Below are 26,621 nucleotides of genomic sequence, written 5' to 3'. Positions count from 1 at the left end.
TCCACATCATCCATGTTAATGAGTACTTGATCCTGATATGCTGCAGTGATATATTATTTTATTCAGTGACAAGATATAGCTAGAAATATAGCTGAAACTTGTACATTTTTTTCTAGTATAACAGTGTATGGATTGTAAATGAGTGTATGCAAGAACAACTGAGAATTACGAGTCCTAGGAATTATTTTCTCACTTACAGTTAGAGCTACATAATAAGCAAGAACACCAACTCATTTAGGACTTGTAAATCAGCATAAATCAGGACACCCACAGTTCAGTCTTATTTCTCCATTATTAATGTATACAAAAGGCTTAATTAGCACAGGTTTTTCCAGTCTCATTATTTTGTTGCCCATGTTAATATCCCTAGCCATGTATCTTGCAATGCCCCTCAATGGCAGTTTGAGGGTTGAGCCTTTTGTGCAGTCATAAAGATAGCTCTCTTGGTTATTCAAGTTTTTGCATATTGACTTATAGTGCCTTACTGCTGTATCTTGCCATTTTCCATACATGCTGTTGGTACTAGTGCAAAGGCAAGCAACAGGTGTCATGGTAGGGTTACCAGCTAACCAAATTTTTGTGACTGCAGTGTTGACCTTGGACTGGAGTGTCTCTGAAGATGCAATCTCTGCTCAAATACTTGACTATAGTTTACACAATGTACTGTACTGTAATACAGGAGCACAAAAGAGGAATCTGATACCATTGCAGTTGATGCCATACAGACACAGGTTAGAGGCAATTGATCCTTCTAGATCAATTAATAATGTGTACACAGGTTCTAATCCTGTAGATCCCAGTTTCTACAGGATCCTATTCAATTCTTTCCTGTCCTTGGATAACTATTTTATAATGTCTTCCTTTCCATTTGTCCTGCCACGCAACCAAGTAAAGACCATCAACTTTAGCTTTAAATTGTAATATTTGATTCACACATTAGGATTTCTAAAGATTTGTTTAATGTCAGTCCCAGATTAGCCAGTATACCTCCTGGTCTCAAGCTATTGCTCCAGAAGAGCATGGGCTATATATATTTTTAATTTTATATTTGCCAGCCTACCATGGAGGTCTTTGGAACCATAAGCCATGTTAAATTGCACAGTATGCTCCATTTTAGCTAAGCTAAATGAAGGCTTATATGCCTGTTTTAGGATGATCTGACTCTGAAATTATTAGATTTCACTCACTGTACTAAGTAGATTTCCACTGGCTAAACTGGCTGGGACTTTAAAAGCAGTTTAAATGAAGCTGAAATACACACATGATAGTTCTGTTTTCCAGTACTGACATGTTCCTTGCAAGGACCAAACAGAGGGTATCCCTATCTGGGTGCCCCAGTCATGGGAAGTTTAAATAATTTTAAAAGAGTCTGATGCCCTACTAGTTGTCAGGGGAGAGATTCACAATCCTGCACCATCTTCTCTAAGAAGACATTGCAGTCATTGGTATGAAGACATTGTGTTATTCTCTGAGCAGTGTTACTCACTTTGAGCTGTGAATTAGCGTGTATTCAAATCACATTTAGGCATTAATTTGTCTTCTGAGAAGAGTCATAGTTACAGGAATGTTCAGAGAAAGGGCTAGTCCCATCATGTTTTCATCCAGCTGGTTACCTTAAAAAGATCCTTTTATCAGTGAGCCCACCTTCTGCAGAAGTTCCAAACTGCACATATAGTAAAGTACTAGGAGTATAACCCTGGCACTGAATCACTGAGATAGTTTTCCCACATTTATACACCCATAAACTTAGCCAAAATTATGTGAATAAGAGGTCTCTCCCCAGAACCAGGGAAAACCAGAAGCAGATGGTGTCCCAAGTAGACAGGCTGCTTTTTACCTGAATTTATTAGTGGATAGTGTTGCAGCAGAGAGTGCCAGCTTCCTAGAAATGCCAGAAACTGGAGCAGAGTCAAGTGTATTACACAACTAAGCACATTAACCAAGCTTAAATCACAGAATAGAAATTACATTGTCTTAGGAAATCAACTAACTTTTGTGTTATGCCCAGCATTGGGCTCTAAATCTTCATGTAGCATCCAATTGTCATTGTAGGCTATACTTCGGATGGTCTGATCTCTATTATTTACCTGCTTTCAGGTGTTTGGTACATACAAAAAGAGAGCTTTGCTGAAATACAGCAAAATCAGATGATCAGGTTTTCAGCTTACACTGGCAATGGCCACAAGACACATACATTTTCAGGCCTTTTTATCAGGGTCCATGTTTTTCTCATCTGTATCATCCATGTTAATGAGTACCTGATCCCATGTTTTGTGAAGCTTAAAATAACAAATATGTTCAGGTGTTCATAGTGGAAAGATGCCAGGAGACTCATAAATTATTAGCTTTTGTAGGGTAGAGATTAGCATGAGTGTCTCAAGTTAAAAATAGATTTGTACTGATGCTGCATTTTTTTTTTTTAATGTCTCTTGAGGATTTTATTGATTGTTCCCCTCATATTTTGTTTAATGTCATAAAATCCAGCATGATTGAGTTTGGGAAGGAGGCTAATTTTATTTTTTTTTATTATTACTATAATATTTCCATCTAAACAAGAAAGGAGCTTTACTTTAATTTTAAATCATTACAGTGAATTTCTGCTGGCACAATAAAAGATAGGCTTGATCCCAGTGCTCCACAGATATAATGCCAGCTGTTTGCCATTTCATATGTATAAACAGTTTATCCAGTCTCCTTTAAATCCTGTGCATCTGGCATCAGGGATCCAAGTGGTTCTTATTTCATCTGTTGTATCCATCTGTGTTGTCTTCTCTTGGCCTTTAAAATTTTCTGAGCAAGGACCATATCATTACATTTGCATAGTGTCTTCATAGGTCTAGAATCCCTGAGCATTCCTATTATTCAAATAATTATGGGTGAAACCAGCAATCCAAGCCCAAATGAAAAAAGAGGACATGTAAATAACATAGCTGGATCTTGATGTTTAATTTAACTGTAAAATAAGAAGGGACACTAGATAGCTGCATAGAATAAAGAAGAAGCCCTCTCAAGAAACTGTAAACCTTCTGCTAGAAATAATTCACCTCACACATTTTCACTTCACTCAACCTGAAAGTATGATAAAAAAATGTCATTTTTGTTTTCTAAATCAAAGTGAGAAGAACTGTCAACTATTATTAAACCAAGCTGTATAATCAGCTACTGAAATCCTTCTAGTCTGCCTGCGAAACTGTGACCAGTAACTTCTGCTGAAAATAAAAAAATAAAAAAATAAATAAATCTGAAAGCTTAGCATTATCTAAAACAGAGCTGGAAAGAGAGGCCTAGTCTAAAATTTTACATAAAAATGTTAAGGTGACAGTAATGCATCCCTCTAAATTTCTGACTCCACACAAAGCAGCTGTATGTTGGATTGCAAAAACAGCCAACCTTAGTCTGTAACAAAAGTTGTGTCTTTGGCCATGAGTGTCTTTGGAGTGCTTCTCATCCTTTTGGAATTAAATCTAAGAGTCTCCAAGTCCTACCTCACTGATAAGGTGACATACTTCTCTCTCTTAAAAAAGCCAGACATTTCCAATTAAATTCGATATCAGAAGTTAAAAAAAGTATTTATTGGAAATGTAAAAAGAAGGAAAACCATGTAAAGACTGGCAGTAGAGCAGTCTCTGTGCATGTCTGTCTTCCACCCAACAATTTTAGACCACTTCAAGTTTCCGCTTATAGGCCATGGCAGCCAATCTGGCTTTGAAAAGCAAGTTACATAGTAGAAGTAGGCCGAATAGGAAGTGATGGCCTGGCTCTTCTCTTTCCACTTCTGAGCCTTGGATTGCTGGCTTTACACGTTTAATACTCTACCTGCAGTGTCTGAATTCTTTTGTCATTGCACAGACCAGCATGTGACTGTAGAAGGCATTCCCATAAGCTGTGCTGTAAGCACCTCAGAAAGAAAATCACTTGTCAAATCAACACATTACTTCAATATTCCATCTTTGCACATAACATTTCTGCCTTTAGTCCTCACCTTCCTTCCACTCTTCTATTCACTTTTCAGTTTTGCAATAAGAAGGTAATTGAAATGGGGAAAAAATACTAATGCAAGATAAATTCCATTTTTTCAATTTTTGCTAAAGAAAGCAAAGCAAAAACTGAAGGAAGAATAGGGGGATGATTTGAAAGTTATTCTTATAATAGTACCTCAGGGAAAAACTTGAATTATACAACTCTGCCTATTAAAAGGTTTATTCAGGGAAAAGATCTCAGGGTACTAATGCATAGCTTTAGGAGAGTATCTTTTCATGCTCATTACAGTCAAAGAGCAAGTGAACATTAGGAGCTGTTAGAAAAGGAGTAGAGGATGTACAGAAAAAATCCTTATGTCACCTCATTTGTGCAAGTGCATCCACACACTGAATGCAAGCAAAGCTACAGTTGCCCCATCCAAAACTTTATATATTTGCCCCATCCAAAACTTTATAAGATGAGTAAAATAGATAAGCAAGGGAACAAAATTACTCTCAACACAAGATCTGGACCTGGAAGCTTCAGTTTAGAAAAGAGATGGCTGAAGAAGGGTGTGACAGAGGTCTCTAAAACTTGCAGTACTCCTTCCAGTTCTGAGCTCCCCAGTACAAGGAAGATACAGACTTACTGAAGCAAGTTGTTATGGTTTGGGAGACCCCGGCATGGTGTTGGACACCTATATAGAGAGAGGGTCCTTAGGACCCTGAAACACTGGAAGGGTCAGTATTCCCGCCCACTTCCTGTCACAATCTGTAGAAGCCAGGAGAGCTGGAAGCCGGGCCCTTCTCCCTTCCTGCTCCTTTCTAGCTGTGGGGGCTGCTGCTGGTTCCTTTGGTTTCCCACATTCTCACTCCAGAATCCAACTGTATCAGGTGCTGGGAGGAGCTGTGGACCTCTCCCCTGGAGCTGCCCTGTCTTTCCCACATCCCTGCCATCATCGAGATCAGGTTTGTATATAAATACTTACCTGTTCTTCCCCCATGTTTTACGCTTTTATCTTGTGTTATAGTAAATTTGTTCCTAGTTTCAATTTCCATTCCAAAGTTTACATCTCTGTTCCTTATTCCCCTTCTCTCTTCCCTTGGGAGGGTGGAGAGGGGGTAACAGAGAGCAATTCTGTCCTCTGGTTTTTGGAATTCAGCTTTAATATTTAAACGAGGACACAAGTCCATCAAAGGCCCAGAAAGATTATTAAGGGACTGGTTGAGCTTTCCTATGGGGAAAGGCCAAGAGAGCTGGGACTGTTCATCCTGGAAAAGGCTCAAAGGGATCCTACCAATGTATTCAAATACCTGAGGGTAGGGAATGAAGTGTGTCAGACTCTTCCCAGTAGTTCCCACTGATGGGATAAAAGGCAGTGGGCACAAATTCAAGAACAGAAAATTAAGTCTGAACATGACCTTCTTTTTTTTTTCTTTTTTTTCTTTTTTTTTTCCCCTTAGCTTTGAAGTCTCCATCAGTGCAGATGCACAAAACCCAATGGTACAACAGCTGTTTTAGGTGACCCAGCTTGAGCAGGAGGGTTGGACCACATGGTCTAAAAGGTCCTGTCTATTCTAAGGTATTCTGTGGAAAATCCTGGGTAATATGGAAAAAAGTGAAAAAGAAAGGTTTGTTTTTTCTCTTTGTTAATGAGCAGATGGTATCAAAAGGAAATCAGCAAGAGAAAGGTTAGAAACAAATGAAGTTTGTTTTACACAGTGCATAATTGAGCTATCGAGCTCCTTATCATAGTGCTTTTGTGGATGCTAAATAGCAATTAGATAAGTGCATGGACAAAACATTCATCCAGGTCAGTTAAACACAGTCTTTCCTGCAGTTCTTGGAATCTGCAGAATATATGAGCCATTGGAAACTTGAGAGAATACAACAGCAGGGTATTGATATATTCTTGCCCTTCTCACACTTCTTTTAACTTTTATTACTGGTCACAGCTGAAGACATGACACAATACAGCTATGTTTGAGTCCTTGATCATGTGTTTAGGCATATAAAAGCATGTGCACTTTGTCATCCATTTCATTGCAAATGCTCTGCAAAAAGAGGGCAGGAGAGTAATGGGTGTCTTAGAAAAAGGAAAAATGCCTTGAGCAGAAAAATGTTTTTCTTGCATGGAGGGCAGATTTCTTGGGCAAGGAAAGTTAGATTCTCATGTCTGCTTTTGATGAATGCTGTATTTTAAAAACTGTAATTTTAATTGATGTTTCATATATTATATGGAAAAATTCCATACTGAAAACTATTTAGCACGATTAAAATGTAATATGCTTTTCAGAGGTTTGATGTAATTCTGAGGTATATAAGTATAAATAAAAGTACTTGAATTACTTAGAGTAAAATGACAATTAGGAAATCTATTCCTTTTGCAAAATACAGGAGTATAGCTGTATATTAGGAGATGTGTTTCCTGTTTTAAAAAACAAATCAGATAGTTTTAGGAAAATCTGGATCAAATGCTGAATAAACTGTTCACCGTAAGTCTTAGGCAAAATACTGAAGAACTTGATTTTCACAAGACAGAAAACTCAAAGTCTCTCTCATGGACTAAAGTGGAGGAAACTGAGCCCTGAGGGTTATTTTTTGTTTTGATTATAACTAATAAAACAAATAAAAAAGCATCTACATTCTTAATTTATAGTTCAGGGAAGGAAAAGACTGGATAAGGGTTTTCATACTTCTTTTTTTGGCTGAAGACCTGCCTATTCAAGCTGAGAAGGAAGAACAACTAGAAGTGACAGGATTTTGTGCAAAGAATCTCTGCAAGGTTGAAAATATTGAAAAATTAGACAGCATGGGGATTAATTGAAGTCTGGTCAAGAAAGATCTTTCTTGAAGATGAGAGCAGCTGAAGCTGCCTTTGAACTGATGTCAGTGGGACATAGTGATTAAATATATCTTGTTTTTAAAGCACTGATAATCCCTGTGGAGCGATGATTAGGAACCCAGATCAATTATATGTCAATATTGGTTTAAGACTGCTTTTTTCTTTCTGTTGCTTTCATTGCAAGCCTTGCAATGAGATGGTTAAAAGGAGGAACTCCAAGTTACTAACCTGGAAAGTCTGTTAGTTTTGCTTGGGAAGAAAGAGTCCCATGGAACATCTTATCTGTTTCTTCCTACAAGCTCATTCAGGGTAGTACATTTTTTTTTGTTTGTTTTGGTTGTGTTTTTTTTTCTTATATCTGCCCTGGGTGAATACTGACCTGCTGTGGCTATAAACTGAGCCTCATGCTTGCTATGCCACCAAGCTATCATGAGCTTCATCTGGAGGGCTGTGTGCCACTGCAAATGTTCTAAATCCCTTTGTCTATAGTTTGACTGCTTTAATAATATTCTTCTATCATGTACAATGACAATTAACATTTAAAGCTTTAGTCACAAAAGAAGCATGAGGGACCAGTGCTGGATGCAGGGGGGAAAAAAACACTTTCTTTTAAATAGTCAGTTCTTACGGAACAAAAAGTATGAACCTGAGTGTTTAAAATTATGTTAAAGCAGTAAAATTTGAGTGTCTGTGGTGCTTACACCACCTACTGAGTCAGGCAGGACTGTGACAAATCTCCCAGTTGCTTTCTTTAACCTGAAAGTTTGTGCTTCAGGATACGCATGATGTTATCCCTGCTTTGCTAGATTTAAACAATGCCAAAACGTAAATTAGGACTCTGACAGCAGGTGATTCTCTCAGTTTGTGACAGGCTCAATCTGAGGGGTTTGTTCCAAGGAAATATAAATGAGCACCCTTCAGAAAAGTTGGACATCATACAGTCATACTAGTTACATCACAGGAGTTGTCTGCTGCTGATAAAACTTCTGCAGAAGGTGGAGGGCCAAAGGCTGGGCCCTTTCTGGGCTCCAGGCTGCAAGCCAGAAGCTGAAGTAGTTTTCCTGAGCACTGCGTGTTTCCATGGGCTGTTCTGAGATTTCCCTCAAAGACTTCTCTACGGGATGACTAAGTGAGAGTCCATCATTGCTCCAGGGGCTAGAGCAAGGAGATGGCCAGAAGTCCTCTGTGTGGCACGATCACCAATGTGTTGTTCTCCTCAGTAATTGGAGCTTGCAAAAGCAGCTAGTTTTGGGGACTGATTGATATTAATTTCCTTTAGGATACAATCCTTCTCACTTCTGACTACTCAGATATTCACCTGAAAAGTCAAGAGAGAAAAAGAGAAAAATCCCCTCTTGGAAGCTGTTTCCATATCCATTATTCTTAGCCCATTGGCTGCTAATTATTCACTGTGTGTGAGCTCACATTATTGCACATTGCAGAAAAGGCACCACAAATGATGTTGTAGGTAGAATTTATTAACACAAAGAGCTTTGAAAAAATACTTTCAGTCTGTAGCAGTCAAGTCAAGCCTACACTCCAGTGAGTCAATTGCCTCCTACAGTTTGGACAGACTTTTCTAAGACTTGAATATAGTGATTTTGTTCTCTTTAATCTTTGGTCCGTGGAGAGACTTGGTGTGAAAGCAATCCCTGGCCATGCTGGTAAATGGAATTGAGGATGTTGGGTTTTTCTCTGTTTCCCAAAAGAAGTCAGAACTGCAAATGTATCTGTACAGTCATGTTTAGATCAGGTTTGTTTTCTGAGCAATTATTTGAACTGGTGGAGCTGCTCTGTTCAGCAGATTAACTATAGGATATGGAAATAATATTTGCTACAGGAATAAAATCTACACGGGTACATGGGAGACTGCTCTGGATGAAATAATTTTCCCCTGAAGACAATAAGAGCTCATTCTCAGGTTCCACTGTAACTATGTGCTGTGGTCTCTCAAGTATGTAAAAGAGACCCCTGTCAATAGGAAATTACTGTCTGCAGGTCACCTGGTACAAGAGACATGAAAACTGATCAGCTGCTTCCAAGAGGAGTTATTTACTGGCTCACAACTTGGGTCAAAGAAAAAAGGCTTAATTCTGTTTCTTGAGTGAGGAGAGAACACCTCTATTGTAGCTCAGAAGAACTCTTACTCATAATGTCTTTCCACATGATGTTTTCTTTAGCACCAGAACAATTTTAGCCTTTTCTTTCCATTGTTCCAAGGGCTCATTCTCACTTAGGTGTGATACTGTGCCACCCCTTTAGCTAAGACACTGTTAGAATGTGTGTGATGAAATAATGATGAATTAACACAAAAGACAATAAAAACTTCAGGACTCTTCCAAGTGAAGAAAAGGTGATAGGGGAGTGGATAAAGAACTGGGATGAGAGAAGATTTTAAACTCGAGAGGTGAGGAATATAGGTGAAGTACTTCTAGTAGAAAGGACGATCTGCCTTGCTAGTATTTAAATGCACATAAATTCCTGTGCACTGATCAGAGCCCCCAGAAAACTGTGATATGAGTGGAGAAGGCTCCCTATGAGTCAAGGTATCCACTGAGCAGTACTGTGGGATGAAAGGAAGACCCCAGAGCTCTTCCTTCCCCAGTCCTAGAGGTATTTATCTCTGTTTTGGAAGTGTGTAGGTATTTCTGGTCATACATTGCTTCTTAGCAATAATAAGGATGTGTCTGCTCTTGCCATACAGCAACCTGCAAGCATCTACTCCCCATTTTGCCCAGTCCCCAAAAAGGACCATTGCCCAAGTTCTCCCTGTTAATGCAGGAATGTGGTGCTTCTCTCCTCTCAAGGTAACTGAGCTCTCCCTTTCCAGACAGGTCCAGTCCTTTCCCTATTTTTCTGCTGCCTTCTAAGGACTTTCTGGCAGTGGCTGAAGTGCTTGGCAGGAATTTCATTATGGGATGAAGGTGATTTAGAAGACTGGTGCCCATACAGCTTGACAATTTTAGTAGTCAAATAATCCAGTGGGACAACTTAAACGCATAGAGTCCTTTAATGGGATGGATTAAACTTTGTTGAAACAAGGGGTTTAATAGCTGATAAAAGCCATTAGGAGTCTTTGATTGCCTCAGGTATGCTGGCAAAGTTATAGGAGACTCTGGATTTTGAACTGGGTAAACTAAAGTTGCTTTTTAGGAGATATGCACATGTGAAGAAAGGTAGGCAAAATACCACAGAATTCATCACAGAAGGAGAAAAAGAGCAACTTAGAGAAGAAGCCAAAGAGAGCTCTTGGGTTAACTTCTGGCTTCAAGAGGCCTGCTTTGCATAAGCAGATCAACTTCTGTTTTGTGGAGGAAAAGACTTGATGTTTGTTTTGTAAATTAGGCAATAAAATGGCCGAGATGAAAGGAAATGTTAACAACAAGAAAAATTCAACATCAGTAAATTTGAAGTCTTATTCTAGCTTCATAATACACAAGCTGCAGCAGTTCTACTGCAAAGAAGAGACAGAGGGCTTAAAAGTCATAACATACACCTTCCAGATTCATCAGAACATCACTAAACATGTTGTTCTTAGCTTTGACATCTGTCAAAATGAATTATGCTAACTAATTTCTTCCCTGATATTCCCCAAAATGTCCTATTAGATGCTTGGATCGTATAAAAATTTAATTTATGAACCAAAAATAGTGACCTGTTGAAAAGTGCTATTTTATAATTTTGGATCTCAGGAGAAAGATGTCATCTTTGCTGGGAAGCATCAGCCCTCTGTTCATAGAATCACAGAATGGTTTGGGTTAGAAGGGACCTCAAAGATCATCTAGTCCCAAAACCCCTATATGAGCAGGAACACCTTGCACTAGATCAGGTTGCTCTGAGCCCCATCCAATGCTTGAACACTTCCAGGGGTGGGGCTTCCACAGCTTCCCTGGGCAACCTATGCCAGTGTCTCACCAATCTCACAGGAAATAATTTCTTCCTAATGTCTAACCTAAATAACCCCTCTTTCAGTTTGAAATAATTCCCTCTCATCCTATCACTTCATGCCCTTGTAAAAGTACCTTCCCCAGCTTTCCTGGAGCCCCTTCAGGCACTGGAAGCTGCTCTAAGGTCTTCCTGGAGCCTTCTCTTTTCCAGGCTGAACAACCCCAACTCTTCAAGCCTGTCTTCACAGGAATGCTGCTCCAGCCCTCTGATCATGTTCGTGACCTCCTCTGGACTTGCTCCAAGAACTCCACGTCCCTCTCCTCACCTGCATTGAACAAACTACTTTGTTACACATTTTTATTGGTAAGTTTAAAGTAGTTAACATTGTCTGGAGTTTCACCTTCTGAGGATGTCTTTCTACTCCTTCAAATGTCCTGTGAAGGGCATGGGGCAAATTGGATGAGCACTTCTATGGAAGCAAGCGTAAAATACCTGTGATAAAGTTTGGACCTATCCCCTGAACATTCTCATCTGCAATTTATTGCAGGCAACTTGGGCAGTCTGAGACTAATGAAGATTTTGAGGTCCTGCTTTGCAGCTTAAGGAGCCCCTCAACTTTATAATCAGACCAAACAGGGCAAAGAGATGGACTTTGCTGGGATTACAGCAGTGTTCAATCAAGGTGCAACAGTTATAACAGCTCTACCCAGCTTTGCAATTCTGGCTCCAAGCATTCCCATAAATTTTTATTTCCAAAGTCTTGATGGTTTGTGATTTCATGTCTCTCACAGAGGACCAATTTTTTCTATGCTTCAACATCTGCAAAAAGTCTGAGTGGTTGTATCTGTGAGACAAGAAGGCAGAGAATGATCCCTCTGGCTAACGCAGGGATACAGTTAAGGGCACAATAATATCTTTCTCTCAGAGAAGTGATGGAAAAGCTCCATAATGTAGCAAACATTCCCTGAACTGTACAGATGTCACATTAATGCTGTACCCAGGTGTACAATGGGAGCTAATCGAGGCAATTGAGCAATAGATTGGTGCATGGCAAAAGATGTCAGTCTGGCGTGCAGAACACAGGTGTTCTGTGCAAGCTAATTAGATGACGAAGCAGAGGCAAGATGAGGCTTTAACAGGGGAGGTAGGAGGCTTGGGAGGAAGAAAAGGCAAAAGAAACTAATAATTAAATCAAGCAGTTTGATGCAGCAAGGAGGGGGGGTAGTGTTAAAAAAAAAAAAAAAAAAAAAAAGGGCATGTGGCTTTGGGGCAGTCAGTAGGATTTGAAGGAAACCCCAGAATGATGTGCATGGGTGACTGTTCCTCACTGAGGCCTCCCTGGTGCCGCTGGTGCAACAGCAGGTGCTTGGTAGCAGCCTGAGTCTTCCAGCAGAGCCAGGTCATGCAGCCTGGAAGGGGAATCATAGAATCATAGCATCACCAAGGTAAAAAAAGACCTTCAAGATCATCAAGTCCAACTGTCCACCCTACAACACCTAACCACTAAACCATCTCCTGAAGCACCACATCTGCCTGCTTTTTGAACACATCCAAGGACAGTGCCTCTACCATCTCTTTGGTCAGCCTGTTACAATGCTTCACTACTCTTTTCTGTGAATATTTTTTTCCTAATATCTGATCTGAACCTCCCCTGTCACAACCTGACACCATTTGCTCTTGTCCTATCTCTAGTCAGCAGGGAGAAGAAGCCAACACTCACCTCATCACAACCTCCTCTCAGGTAGTTGTAGAGAGCAATGAGGTCTCCTCTCAGCCTCCCCTTCTCCAGGCTGAACAGCCCCAGCTCTCTCAGCCTCTCCTTGTAAGATCTGTTCTCCAGACCCCTGATCAGCCTAGTTGCCCTTCTCTGCAGCCTCCCCAGCCCCTCAATGTCCTTATACTGTGGTGCCCAAAACTGCATACAGTGCTCGAGGTGCAGCCTCACCAAGGTCAAGTTGAACAGAAGAATTACCTCCCTGGTCCTGCTTGTCACACTGTTCCTGATGCAGGCCAGGATGGTGTTGGCCTTCTTGGCCACCTGGGCATGCTGCTGGCTCATGCTCATCTGGCTGTTAATCAACACCCCCAGGTCCCTCTCTGCTGAGCAGCTCTCCAGCCACTCCTGCCCAAACCTGTAGCACTGCTGAGGATTGTTGTGGCCAAAGTGCAGGATACAACATTGACACTCATGCCATTGGCCTCAGCCCATCGATCAAACCTGTCCAGATCCTTCTGCAGAACCTCCACACTCTCAAGCTTATTGGCACTCCTACCAAACCTAGTGTAACCTGCAAACTTACTGAGGGTGCACTCTATCCCCTCATCTAAGTCACCAATAAAGATGTTAAACAGGAGCAGCCGGAGCACTGAGCTCTGGGGAGCACAGCTCATGACTGGCTGCCAATTGGATTTTACTCCATTGAACACAACTCTTCACCTGGCCATCCAACGAATCCTTTATCCAGCAACAGATATCTGTATCCACCTTCTAATTTCCTCCCTCCAGAGACTCACAGGTTTTTTGTAGTCCTCATGAGTGGCGTGCCCCCTTCCTCCAAAGGCCAGAGATTCTCTTTTTCTCCCTGGGTGCCAGCCAAAGCTCCCTGTTCAGCCAGGCAGGTCTTCTCTGCTGCCAGCTTGCACATGAGGAAGGCCTGCTCCTGTGTCTTTAGGACTTCCTCCTTGAAGAGAGTCCAGCCTTCCTGGACTCCTATAACCTTCAGAACAGGCTCCCAAGGGATTCTGGCTATTAGATTGTTGAACAAGATAAAGTTTGCCCTTCAGAAGCCTAGGGTGGCAGTTTTGCTGCCCCCTATCCTGACATCTAGCAATTTGTGGCCTCTGTGCCCAAGGCAGCCTCCAACCATCACATCTCCTACCAGCCCTTACCTGTTCACAAAGAGCAGGTCTAGCATGGCTCCTTGCCTGGTTGGTTCACTCTCCAGCTGTGTCAGGAAGTTATCTTTGACACATTCCAGGAACCTCCAGGACTGTTCCCTCTCTGCTGTGTTTTAGTTCCAGCAGACAACAGTGAAGTTGAAGTGCCATACAAAAATAAGGGCAAATGACCATGAGATTTCACCCAGGTATTTATAGAACAGATCACCCACCTCACTGCCCTGGTTGGGAGGTCTGTAGCAGACCTCCATAGCAATGGCAGCCTTGCTGGCCTTGCCTGTAATTCTGATCCAAATGCACTCTACCTTGTCATCATTATAGTCTAGTTCTAGACATTTATAACAATTCCTAATATGCAGGGCCACCCCACTGCCTCTCCTTCCTTGTCTATCTGTCCTGAAGAGCTGGTAGCCATCAACTGTGGCACTCCAATTGTGTGAGGTATCTTATCACGTTTCTGTGATAGCCAAGTCATAGTTTCCCTGCTGCATCGTGGCTTCCAGCTCCTTTTTGTTTGTCGCCTATGCTGCGCCCATTGGTATAGATGCTCTTCAGGACACCTTTCTATGGGCACAGGCCCTAATTCCTGCCTGACCCTTCTCAGGTATTTCCGTGGCTTCTGAATAATAAATAACCCTTGCATTTTTGCCTCCTATTATATCTCTATCTGCTACCTCAACTGAGATGGCAGAACAAGCATCTTCTCTAGCACACCATCCTACAAATACCGCCATGCATACTTGGGGCTTATTTACAGCAGGCTCAGTTATACCAACTTACCCCTTCAAATCTAGATTAAAGCTCTGTCAATGAGGAGGGAGGGAAGGACTGGGGAGGCCCAAGAGTGTGTGTTCTACATTCCCTGTCACCCCTATCTGAAATTTTTTCATGAGAATACAGGCAACAATGAGTCCTGCGTGTCTGATAGAAGCAAGTTTCTAAAATGTTCCTTACACTCCATTTAGAGGTTACTTTTCACCAGGTACAAGCCAGTCAGAAAGCTGCTCTGAGGTGCTGCTGGAGTACAGACCTTGGCCCACTGGGGATGTGGAGAGCTGGCCACACTAAAGGCTGATCTTTTCCCACCTCTAGTGCCAACTTGAGAACCCGTGGGGCAGCAGTCTGCAGGTCTTTCTTTCTCCCTTGATTTCAAAGGGGAACCAAAACACCTAACATAGGTAAGATGTCTCAATTTTAAATTTACCGACTTCAGTTGAGATGTATCCTGACCCAGGAATAACATCTGTTTCCAATCATGTAAGTTTGCAACCTGAAAGCTTTGGTGCATTAGGGTGCAATTCCTGTAGGATGCTGTAACATCTGCCTGGAGAATTTTTTTGCAGTCCATGAGGTTGGTTACCTAATGTGATTTTCAACTGTTTGTAGGCTGACTGTTTGCTTTGTGAACATTAAGCTATTTTACTGCTTGTTCTTACTGACATAACAATGATGCAAAAATGGTGTCAGATCTGAGTTTCCTATGGAATATGACTTGTTTTGCCACCACCTGTCTGTATTACTGAGTTTCGAAACTGTAGGCTGTGAGACAAAGACTAATAGTTTTGTCAAGCCTCCTCTTTTGTGTTTAGCTTTTTTTTCAGGCAATCTGATGAAAACACAGGTGTTGAATCCTAGTCATATATTAGAGACAGAGAATAAGCTCTATAGTAATTAAGTATTAAGTATTCTGAAATGCCCTAGGAAAAACTAATTAAGTGCTTTAGAACTCTGTGTGCTGGGTCTTGTATGGCTCTGTATCTTCTTTAAAGAAAAAGATAAACAAAAATTCCAAAAGGCGAGGAGGTAGGTGGACTGCTTTATTTCTATGAACTCTGGTTTGTTTTTTTAAAAAAGGGATTTGTAGGGGGTATGATGACACTCTCTTTTTGAATTGGACCTTTAGGTGATTTCTACACCAAAATATCAATACGTACATTTGCCTTCTCAGTTATTGTAGGCATTTGATGATGTTGGAATGACTGCAAAACTATATTTTTGATTTTCAGAAAATCCTGGCGAAGGTGAATTTTATGGCTTTTTATACACAACTGGTCTTTAGAGGACAGAGTATCTAACCTGTCTTTTACTTTGTTGTTCCATGAGGCACAAAATTATTCCTGCTGTTGCCAGCATGTAATAATATGAGCATTTATCTAATTCACAGTAATTTTCATGACAATGTTTTGGGCCTTGAGGTGACTCTTTGGATTTCCATTTTTCCTGTATAATTTCCTCTTATCCTCACTTAGCTGCTGTAAAGTCAAAATTAGATTAGAGACTCTATATTAAATGATTATTTATGTACATTAACTCAGGGAAAAAAAACCATCACACAACACTTTGGCATTGAGCAAGGTCCTAAGTGCCTTGCAATCACATTGAACTGAATCTGTCCTAAGGTTTGTTCTCCCCAGGCAGAATGGCCATGGCAAACCACTGAAATGCTTGGCTCTGCCAGGAGTAACTGTATGCTTCATTTTTCTCTGCTACTCACTCAGTTGGTTTGATACAACGATACGTAGGGTTGCAGCTTAAACCGGGTCTCTGAAATTGTCTGGGTTAAAACAAACAGCACAACCTTGTTTTATAATTTATTTTTTAAATTTTTGTACATCTTTGCTTTGCCCAGCAGCACCATAGACTTTGGTGTGGGGAGGCAGAGGTAGGGTAGAATGGCAGTGAGGGAAAGGGAAAATAGGAAAGTCTTTAGAGAAGGTTATGTAAAATTGTATGTAGTTTAGTTCTTGTTTGCTGTGCTGTTTTCTTGATAGGCAAGGGTTTGAGCTGGTCACATCAGTAATATCCAGTTGCTTTTGAAAAAGTGAAAAAATGTACTGTGACTCCAAGCTAGAAGAGGAGGACAGCATATGAATGCAGTACAGTGCATGCATTTTCCTGGCACATATGATAGATTTCTTTTTAATACCCCCATCACTTTGTAACTTGAACTACCGCCTGCTTTTTATTTTATTTTATTTTATTTTATTTTATTTTATTTTATTTTATTTTATTGTATTTTATTGTATTTTATTGTATTTTTCTATCTGTGTCATTTCACTGTGTTTTTTATCTTCCTTCCCACCGCTTCTCAAGTTAGTATTTCTAGCCAGGCTCCCTTAACATTCGGGGTCTCTCCAAGAAAGGAAGACTGGGTTTGTGGGGAACGAAAAGTTCAATAAATTATCTGTGCAATTTGTTACTGTCAGAGTACTAAATATAAATTACTTTAAAAAAATAAAACAAAACAAATATTTTCATTTACATTCCATACTAGAAACTTATATTTTAAACTGAAACTAAACCCTTTATCTGAACTGTCAGTGTTATAGATGGTGCATATATATATATATAAGGATTTATATAGTTTTTAATCAAATAATGCACTTTGCTGATTTCAATTGCAGCCTTCTATTTAGGAAGGGAGAAAAGATAATATTTTAGAATAATATGAAAAATGGGTCGCCTTTATTCAGGCCAGTCCATCAATCTGTCTTGCATTACTTCACTTTGAACATGGGAGCCCTTTATTGGTGGTGGTCCAACATATACTGTCTGCAAGATGGATTCTGGGTCAGGCCTTCAATCAGGGTTTTCACACTCCATCTATAAAGTATCACTCCTCCCATACACTTTTGGTATGAGAAATCCTGCACGTGGTGCTGAATGCCTTGGCTAGTACTGGAGATTAATTTAGGAATCTCCTGTGGGATCAAGGAGGTGAGTTATAGTTTGGTTTAGTTTGATTTTTTTCAAAAGGATTCAGGATTGCATCTTCAGATCTCCTTGGATCAGTGGCAACCTCCCCCTCACTGTATCCTTTGTGACCATGCTCCACAAATGGTTCAAATCCACTGTGGTTCTCCCAAAGTGTGAGTTCAACAGAGCTAAGCTCAGCCTGTCAGAACTGCCTTTCCTTGTCCCAGTATTGGGCAAGTCATGTGTCTATCCAGTTCAGAGAGCAAGCCAATAAAAACCTGATCCATTACTTTTATTGAAGAGGATTTCTTAGGGCTGAACTCACTGAACTGATTTACTCAGTGAGCTCAGGAAGACAGGGGCTGTTGTAAATAGTGCAGGATATCAATTTGTGACAGTCCAAATTTAGATTATCCTCCCATGTAGCAGCACCTTTGAACTATCTCAGCCTGTTGACGTGGAAGATTTTAGCACTAAAAAGTGCCCATTTCAGTCCCTGGTATCAGTTCCTGCTGTTGCCAGCATGTAATAATATGAGCATTTATCTAATTCACAGTAATTTTCATGACAATGTTTTGGGCCTTGAGGTGACTCTTTGGATTTCCATTTTTCCTGTATAATTTCCTCTTATCCTCACTTAGCTGCTGTAAAGTCAAAATTAGATTAGAGACTCTATATTAAATGATTATTTATGTACATTAACTCAGGGAAAAAAAACCATCACACAACACTTTGGCATTGAGCAAGGTCCTAAGTGCCTTGCAATCACATTGAACTGAATCTGTCCTAAGGTTTGTTCTCCCCAGGCAGAATGGCCATGGCAAACCACTGAAATGCTTGGCTCTGCCAGGAGTAACTGTATGCTTCATTTTTCTCTGCTACTCACTCAGTTGGTTTGATACAACGATACGTAGGGTTGCAGCTTAAACCGGGTCTCTGAAATTGTCTGGGTTAAAACAAACAGCACAACCTTGTTTTATAATTTATTTTTTAAATTTTTGTACATCTTTGCTTTGCCCAGCAGCACCATAGACTTTGGTGTGGGGAGGCAGAGGTAGGGTAGAATGGCAGTGAGGGAAAGGGAAAATAGGAAAGTCTTTAGAGAAGGTTATGTAAAATTGTATGTAGTTTAGTTCTTGTTTGCTGTGCTGTTTTCTTGATAGGCAAGGGTTTGAGCTGGTCACATCAGTAATATCCAGTTGCTTTTGAAAAAGTGAAAAAATGTACTGTGACTCCAAGCTAGAAGAGGAGGACAGCATATGAATGCAGTACAGTGCATGCATTTTCCTGGCACATATGATAGATTTCTTTTTAATACCCCCATCACTTTGTAACTTGAACTACCGCCTGCTTTTTATTTTATTTTATTTTATTTTATTTTATTTTATTTTATTTTATTTTATTTTATTTTATTTTATTTTATTTTATTTTATTTTATTTTATTTTTTTTTATTTTATTTTATTTTATTTTATTTTATTTTATTTTATTTTATTTTATTGTATTTTATTGTATTTTATTGTATTTTTCTATCTGTGTCATTTCACTGTGTTTTTTATCTTCCTTCCCACCGCTTCTCAAGTTAGTATTTCTAGCCAGGCTCCCTTAACATTCGGGGTCTCTCCAAGAAAGGAAGACTGGGTTTGTGGGGAACGAAAAGTTCAATAAATTATCTGTGCAATTTGTTACTGTCAGAGTACTAAATATAAATTACTTTAAAAAAATAAAACAAAACAAATATTTTCATTTACATTCCATACTAGAAACTTATATTTTAAACTGAAACTAAACCCTTTATCTGAACTGTCAGTGTTATAGATGGTGCATATATATATATATAAGGATTTATATAGTTTTTAATCAAATAATGCACTTTGCTGATTTCAATTGCAGCCTTCTATTTAGGAAGGGAGAAAAGATAATATTTTAGAATAATATGAAAAATGGGTCGCCTTTATTCAGGCCAGTCCATCAATCTGTCTTGCATTACTTCACTTTGAACATGGGAGCCCTTTATTGGTGGTGGTCCAACATATACTGTCTGCAAGATGGATTCTGGGTCAGGCCTTCAATCAGGGTTTTCACACTCCATCTATAAAGTATCACTCCTCCCATACACTTTTGGTATGAGAAATCCTGCACGTGGTGCTGAATGCCTTGGCTAGTACTGGAGATTAATTTAGGAATCTCCTGTGGGATCAAGGAGGTGAGTTATAGTTTGGTTTAGTTTGATTTTTTTCAAAAGGATTCAGGATTGCATCTTCAGATCTCCTTGGATCAGTGGCAACCTCCCCCTCACTGTATCCTTTGTGACCATGCTCCACAAATGGTTCAAATCCACTGTGGTTCTCCCAAAGTGTGAGTTCAACAGAGCTAAGCTCAGCCTGTCAGAACTGCCTTTCCTTGTCCCAGTATTGGGCAAGTCATGTGTCTATCCAGTTCAGAGAGCAAGCCAATAAAAACCTGATCCATTACTTTTATTGAAGAGGATTTCTTAGGGCTGAACTCACTGAACTGATTTACTCAGTGAGCTCAGGAAGACAGGGGCTGTTGTAAATAGTGCAGGATATCAATTTGTGACAGTCCAAATTTAGATTATCCTCCCATGTAGCAGCACCTTTGAACTATCTCAGCCTGTTGACGTGGAAGATTTTAGCACTAAAAAGTGCCCATTTCAGTCCCTGGTATCAGGTTTGTGGTGGTTTATGCAACAGTCTTAACCAGAGTATCCAATCCAATGCTCTAAAGCATAATGGAATGGGATGGCAGGAAGGTCAAGTTAAATAAAGTAAAATGGAAAATAATTAATTCTGTTAAGACGTTTAAGGTGTTTAAGCACCTTGCAAGCTTACCAGAGAAGGTGGTAAATTCACAGTGAAACATTTACACCAAGACTAAATGTCTTACTCAGTAATAAGCTATAGTCCAGCCACCAGCAAGTTATTGAACTTGAAAGTGTTCAGTTAGGAAAAAAAGGAAGAGTAATTCCCCCTGCCGTGATGGGTGAAATCCTGTGGTCTATGTTAAACAGAAGGTCATACTTGCAGAGGGCTATGATCAATTCTCTTTTGAGATCGATGAATCTCTGCTGGTAGGTGTTTTAAGGTTGCCATTTACTATGTGTTTTACTGAGTATGTGAAAGGAAGTCCCAAAACCCCCACATATGAAATTAGTTGCAGTCATATTAATCTCTTAAAAATTACTTAGCCTTTGAACACATACACCTTAATACAAATAATAACAAACTGCAGTGTCACCTACACACTCCTGACTTGCTGCAGCCCTAGAATTTGTGTGGTGGTATCAATGGGTTAAATCCTATTTTCAGCAAGGCAGTGGAAATTGGACACAGGCTCTTCCAAATTTAGCCTTTTTTTCCCCATCACCTAAAAAGACTCCACAGTATTAGGGATCCTGGATTCCCATCTGAGAGTATTCAGAAACTGAAAAAGATGAATCTGGCTCCTCTAAGTGGAGCAGAGAAGAATCCGCCTTGGGTGGGATGTGTCTGAAAGCACTGGCCTCGTATGTCCAGACAAAGTACAACCTGGAAGTTCTCTCTAGAGAGCAGGCATAAATTTTTCCATGCTTTTGGCTGATATTCTCTGTTACCTTACTCAGTTAGGAATAGGTGTTCAAACTCCACCCAGGTGGGCTGGTGGAGTTTTTCCTAAGCATCAGACTCTCCACAGAGCTGATCAAAGCATCAGATAATATCTGTCCTTTCTGATGAAATCCTAACTCTCAGCCATAGGGGAAAAAAAACAAAACCCAAAACAAAACAAAAAAAACAAGCCCACCCATGATCTAAAGCTTCCCTAGAAATTCAGTATGAAGCTAGAATCAGGGTTCAAGATTTATTCCAGCTGTAAAGTTCATCTGCTTCAGTTGTCCCCAGGTTTCACTGGTCCATGGAAAGAAAACTAACCCAGTGAGTACATTCCTTTCTCTCTCTCTCTCAAACCTACTGGCAGCTTCCTAAGAACAAAAGTAACATTGGAGGGTCTTCTGGACCCCACAGATATATAATTCCCATGCTCTTTGGCCTTTTTTTTATATAAAGCCCTGACAGCTGGATTCACCTTATCCATGTAAGAATATTAAAATTATTTTTAAAATTAAAATCTCTCTGTCTCAGTGCAGAGAAGAGTTTAAAGTCTCCATCTGAGAGGAAGCTGAAGTGAGCAAATCACAACAGAAGGATTTTGCCTTTTTTTTTTTTTTTTTAATATTGTGATTCTTAACCTAACAACTTTTGGGGTGCTCAGGGCCAGCTATACTATAATATTGCTATCCTGCTTCTCTCAGATGTCTAAATCTCCTGCTATTTACTGCTGTTCTGGAGAAAAGTAAGTTTTACCACTTGTCCTGGTTATAAGAATCCAATTAAATGAAATTATGATATGTTATGGCAAGTCTAGGCATTGGGCTGCAGTTCTAATGTGGGCGGAGTTCCCCACTGCTGTCTCTTTCTAAGCAGCAAGGGTCTCATCCATTTTCCTTGTATTCCCTCTCTGATGTTCTTCCTGAAATTAATCACTTGACAGCAGCAAAGGCTTGCTGCTGGCCTCCTGTGACTTAGCCATCTATCATGGATTTTATTTAATATAATAGTACTAAACCTTCTTGCATTCAAATCTGCTTTGATGTTTATACAAGAAGTTCATGAGTTATTACCTGCCTCCCCCCCTGCTCAAGCCATGTAGAGCTTAGGAATTGCTGGTTGTCAGTCCACAGCCATGGTGGCTGTGGGAACTGCTTGTGCCACTGGTATTAAACTGAATATGTCCTGCTTCTTAAGCCCAAGTTGTCATCTTCTTATCATCTCCTGGGGATAAAGGAGAATCTCTTTGACAGCTTTACAGAGAGCCTGTGAGACACTCTAAGGCCGTAGCAATTCTGTCATGCAATGCACATTTTGGTCTGGGAATATTTCCTTCTTCTGCACATTTGTTAGGCTGTGATCTCTCTGAAACCAAAGCCCTGGTAGAAACCCAAAACAAGTCTGGAGTGTAACTTTCTGGTGAAAGAGAGGACTGTTTTTCAAGGAAATGGGCAGGGACCTGACATGCATCTTAACAGCCTTGAAAGCCAGGAGTTTAGTCAAAGTTAATAATTCAGTGGAGAAATAGGCATGTAGTCCTGAAACAGATGTCAAACAGGCACACAAGGAGTCAGTTGGCTTGTGCTAGATACTCACTCACCAAAGCTAGGTAAGATGAACCGCAACCTGTGTGATCTACCCAGGTTCACACAGTAAGTGCATGTCTTGGTGGAGAAACCTGAAGGTCCTTGCCAGTGTCTGACCAAGAAGATCATTGTCTCCTCATCCCACAGAAATCAGCAGGCTTTTAATCTTCTCCGATAACTGAACTAGTGAACATAAGTGGAGAACATCTGGGGATATCTCTCCAAATCATCCTGCATCTCCAAAACAAATCACTGCAGCTGCTGTCAAGCACAATTTGGCAGTCTTGTTTTCTTCTCTTACAGGAATATGGCAAAGGATCATGTGGCCGCTAGAGACAGGCCCAGAACAAAACACCAGACTAGTGCTCTATAACATGCAATTGTCACTACTCCCATTTCAAGACCATAAAATGTCAGCTCCATCCAATAACACCATAATCCAAAGAAATATATGTGTTTCTCTAGGAAGTGGCTTCCCAAGCTTGTTGCTTAACAATTTAAACAATATCTGAGCATTAGTACTATGATGTTCAGATATAACTTTTTTTTTTTTAATTATTTTTATATTTATATTGGTTGTATTTATTATTTTGTTTTTATAAATGTAAACTACATTTGTTTGTTTTTTGTTTTTGTGTTGTTTTTTTTTCTGAGAATGTCTTACCTGTTATCACAGATAAACTTGGTCATTAATGGAATCAGTAACTGGGAAAAATAACACAGAGTATTTATAAGTGTTTTTACCAAAACATTTCCATAATTTCTCTTAAAATAGGGTAAATCTCTTCAGCTGATGGAATGACAGTTTAGTGCTGTTTAGTAATGTCCCTTTTCACCTCTTCTGATATTAATTCTTTGCAAGAGCTTTGTCACTGGCTGGAGAGAGAAGACTTTGTTGAGAGGGCTCTGGAGGAGAGGAATGGAGCTCTAAAGTGGTGAAAGATGGAAAGACTGACATATTTTTTAAGAGAGCAGAGACTGTATTTGAAGAATCAAGTTTCTCACTTTTGATTCAGGTTGACCATGTCTTTTTGTATAGATGATTTAGGCTTGCCAAATGGAGACAGACAGGTTATTCTCCTGTAGTCAGCTGAGACAGGTGTCTTCAGAGTAGAGTGGAGTCACTAGCGCTGCTTTTGGAACTCCCTGTGGTTTTTGTGTTACTGTTGTAGGGACTCTTAAGTTGAACCAGGGAGGAAAACATTCCAAATGTTGTAATCCTATGTAGGATCCCACGTGCTGGTAAAAATGTAAAAGCTTTTGTAAGTGTTTTGAGATCAAAACCGATTAGAATTAGTCACTAATTTCTGCTCTTGAATTTTTATCGGACAAAAAAACCCCAATAGAAACCAAAGAAAACAAAGCAAGAGATCAATAGGATTTGCTAAAATGCACTGAGGGAACAGCCATGAAAAGCAGGCTGAGTAGGAAATAAGATATCAGTCTCATTTGTTTAGATTTGTTTAGTTAATTTTCAAGATCTCATGCCTTTTTTATTGGCTGAAATATTTACACCCTACATTTCTATCAAAGACCTTTCATTTCTTCTGGAGCATTATCTCTGCTGCAGGTGGTGTGGCAGACAGAAATGGATAAATTGATTCTTGAGTTTACTTCCATGACACAAAACATTAAAAATTAACATGTATTGACTGAAGTATTGGACTGTATTGAATATTCAGAGTCCCAGAGTTCATATGTCTTTTGACTCCAATGGCAGAGCAAAAAACCACAACCCTTACGAAATCTGGCATTTGAGATACCAAGCATGGTTCTCATGTTCTTTCATAATGCCAGTGGCTGAAACTGAATTCCTTATTCTTTCTTCATTTAGAGAAGGGCCTTACTCAGAGATATTTTAAATACCATTGTGAGAGTAGTATTGATAACACCTTGATAATTCCCTGAAAATCCCACAAAACTGAGTGATTTCCTGAGTGGGTTTTTCTGCATTGGAGAAAAACTGTTATCCCAAAGCCTCAGTTACATATACATATACAGTTGCAAGAGAACCAAGAGACTACCAGGGCCACATACATAGATATGTGCTTTCTTTCTCTGGTGGGTCAACTCTGTGTTGGTACAACACCAGTGAGGTCTCACTGGAAGGAAGCCACCTCTGTTAAATTCAGCCAAAGCCAAAGACTGTCATCTAGTAATTTAATCTGCTCTCAACCTGGTAAATTGATTTCATTATGTATTGTATGAATGTGGTGATTTGATCATTCTGTGTCTATTGATTTACTGATTTAATTTTAATTGTGACCTCAATTTGACCATCGCATTGTTCCATCTTTAATTATCCTAGCAAAAATGTAGTATATTAGTTCACTAATAGGCGCTTTTAAGTGAACATTTGCCTGCTCATACTTTTAAATAAATCCATTAAAAGTATACAGAACTGTTTTATTCTGTCTGCCTGCAATGTGGGTCACACGTTCTGTAGACACAATTAACCTCAAGTGAGAAATTTGCAAGCTTCCAAGTTACTGCACTGAAAAGTAAAACCAAGGCCTTTTCACCTTACTATGTAAGTCACTATAAAACCTTCAGTTTCTTGCTGGAGAGAGAATTCCAGAGCAGAGATGAAAATATAGGACAAAATTAACAGAAATGCTGAAGTTCAGGGATTTCTTTTATTCTCTTTTCCATTAGCCTGTCACTCATGGAATACAGTACCACCAAGGGCCCATCTGGTGGCACTGTTAGATGAAGTCTTTTATTTCACAGGCAGAAGGACAAATCTTGCACGTGAAAAAGGGAAGGAAAAGGACAATTCTTGCTAATGGAGCTATTTATGTTGCAGTGGTCAGGTGATACAGCCAAGATGCATTTTCTGTGTCTGTACCATCACATTCTCTTCAGTACCATTTTCAGGTTTCCCACAGGGGCAAGTATCTCTTTCTTTCCTTTTTTTTTTTTTTTCAAATTTTATTTTTTTCTTCAGTTACAGCAAGTAGCAGAGAACATTAAAATGTCTCTTGTTAAATAAATGCCCAAATATGCAATCACCTACAGATAGGGAGGTGTGTGTGTGTACTCTTTCTCCTGTAGTATCAGAAATTTCTTAACACTGAGCCTGATAGACTTATTTACAATCCTAGACAGAAATTCAGGAATTTGAAAAGCAGATATGCTGAACACCGATGTATGGAAGAAATATTTTAGTTAGTTCTTATATTACACTTTAAGAAGAAGTCACTATGCTCCTACTTAGAATGGCTAGTAAAGACATCCTTACTCTTTCACACCTCATGCATTAATCAAGAGTCAATATATCCACTTTTATTGGACTGAATATACCCCATTAACATCACTGAGATTACTGAAATTTTAGTGACATGACTTGAGATCATTGAAGGAGAGATTTAGGTGCCAAAATCTAGATGTCCAGGGCCATTTTAGATGATGTAGGTTACTCAAGAAAAATCTGCTGTGGATAAGACACAAAAAATCTGGAAAGTATATGGGCACCAAGTGGGAAACTATCTCTCCCCAAGTGTTTCAAGACCTTTGTTAAACTCATTTCTCCAGGGAATGAATGCAGAGGGTGCTCACAACAATTCCTATATGTGGCATTGGGGTAGGAGCTCCTTCTACCTTCCTCTCCTGGGTGTCTTCTCCTGTCACTGACTTGGTGCTACCTTAGCTATTCCTAGGAACTGTGCATGAGCTAGTTTACCTCACTAAAATGGCAGCAAATGTCTCAGGGGAGGGAAGAGTGGGTAGTTTACTGCTGTCATATTTAATTAAATTGATACAGTACAGGACCAGACTCAGCTCAGAGGAGGGTGAGACCTTATGGATGTGAGAGAGAGATGAAGAATAAGGATGGAGAACCTCCTCTTCTGGCAGCAGAAGTCCATTAAGGCGTTTTCCTGCATTTCAATCAGCACCTCTTGTGTCTCCCCTGGGAAGGGCTTTGGCACTTTCTCCACCAGGCCAGCTGGCTGTTTTCAGGCCCCCAGCCAGCAGATCTCCCACAGATTTGATGTGGGAGGGTATTTGGCACCTCCTTCAGTATACCCCCTGCAGAGCTACACACCAAACTTTGCAGAGCTGTGTGACTGATGCCGGTTTTGAAACTGGCATTTAGCTACTATTATAAGACAAGTATTCCACACCTAGAAATGCAAGAAGGTACC

Source organism: Chaetura pelagica, unplaced genomic scaffold (assembly GCF_000747805.2).
Source record: "Chaetura pelagica isolate M959 unplaced genomic scaffold, ChaPel_1.0 scaffold121, whole genome shotgun sequence".
NCBI classification, from domain to species: Eukaryota; Metazoa; Chordata; class Aves; order Apodiformes; family Apodidae; genus Chaetura; species Chaetura pelagica.
The sequence above is the reverse complement of the archived record's forward strand: the minus strand, read 5'-3'. Positions refer to the sequence as shown.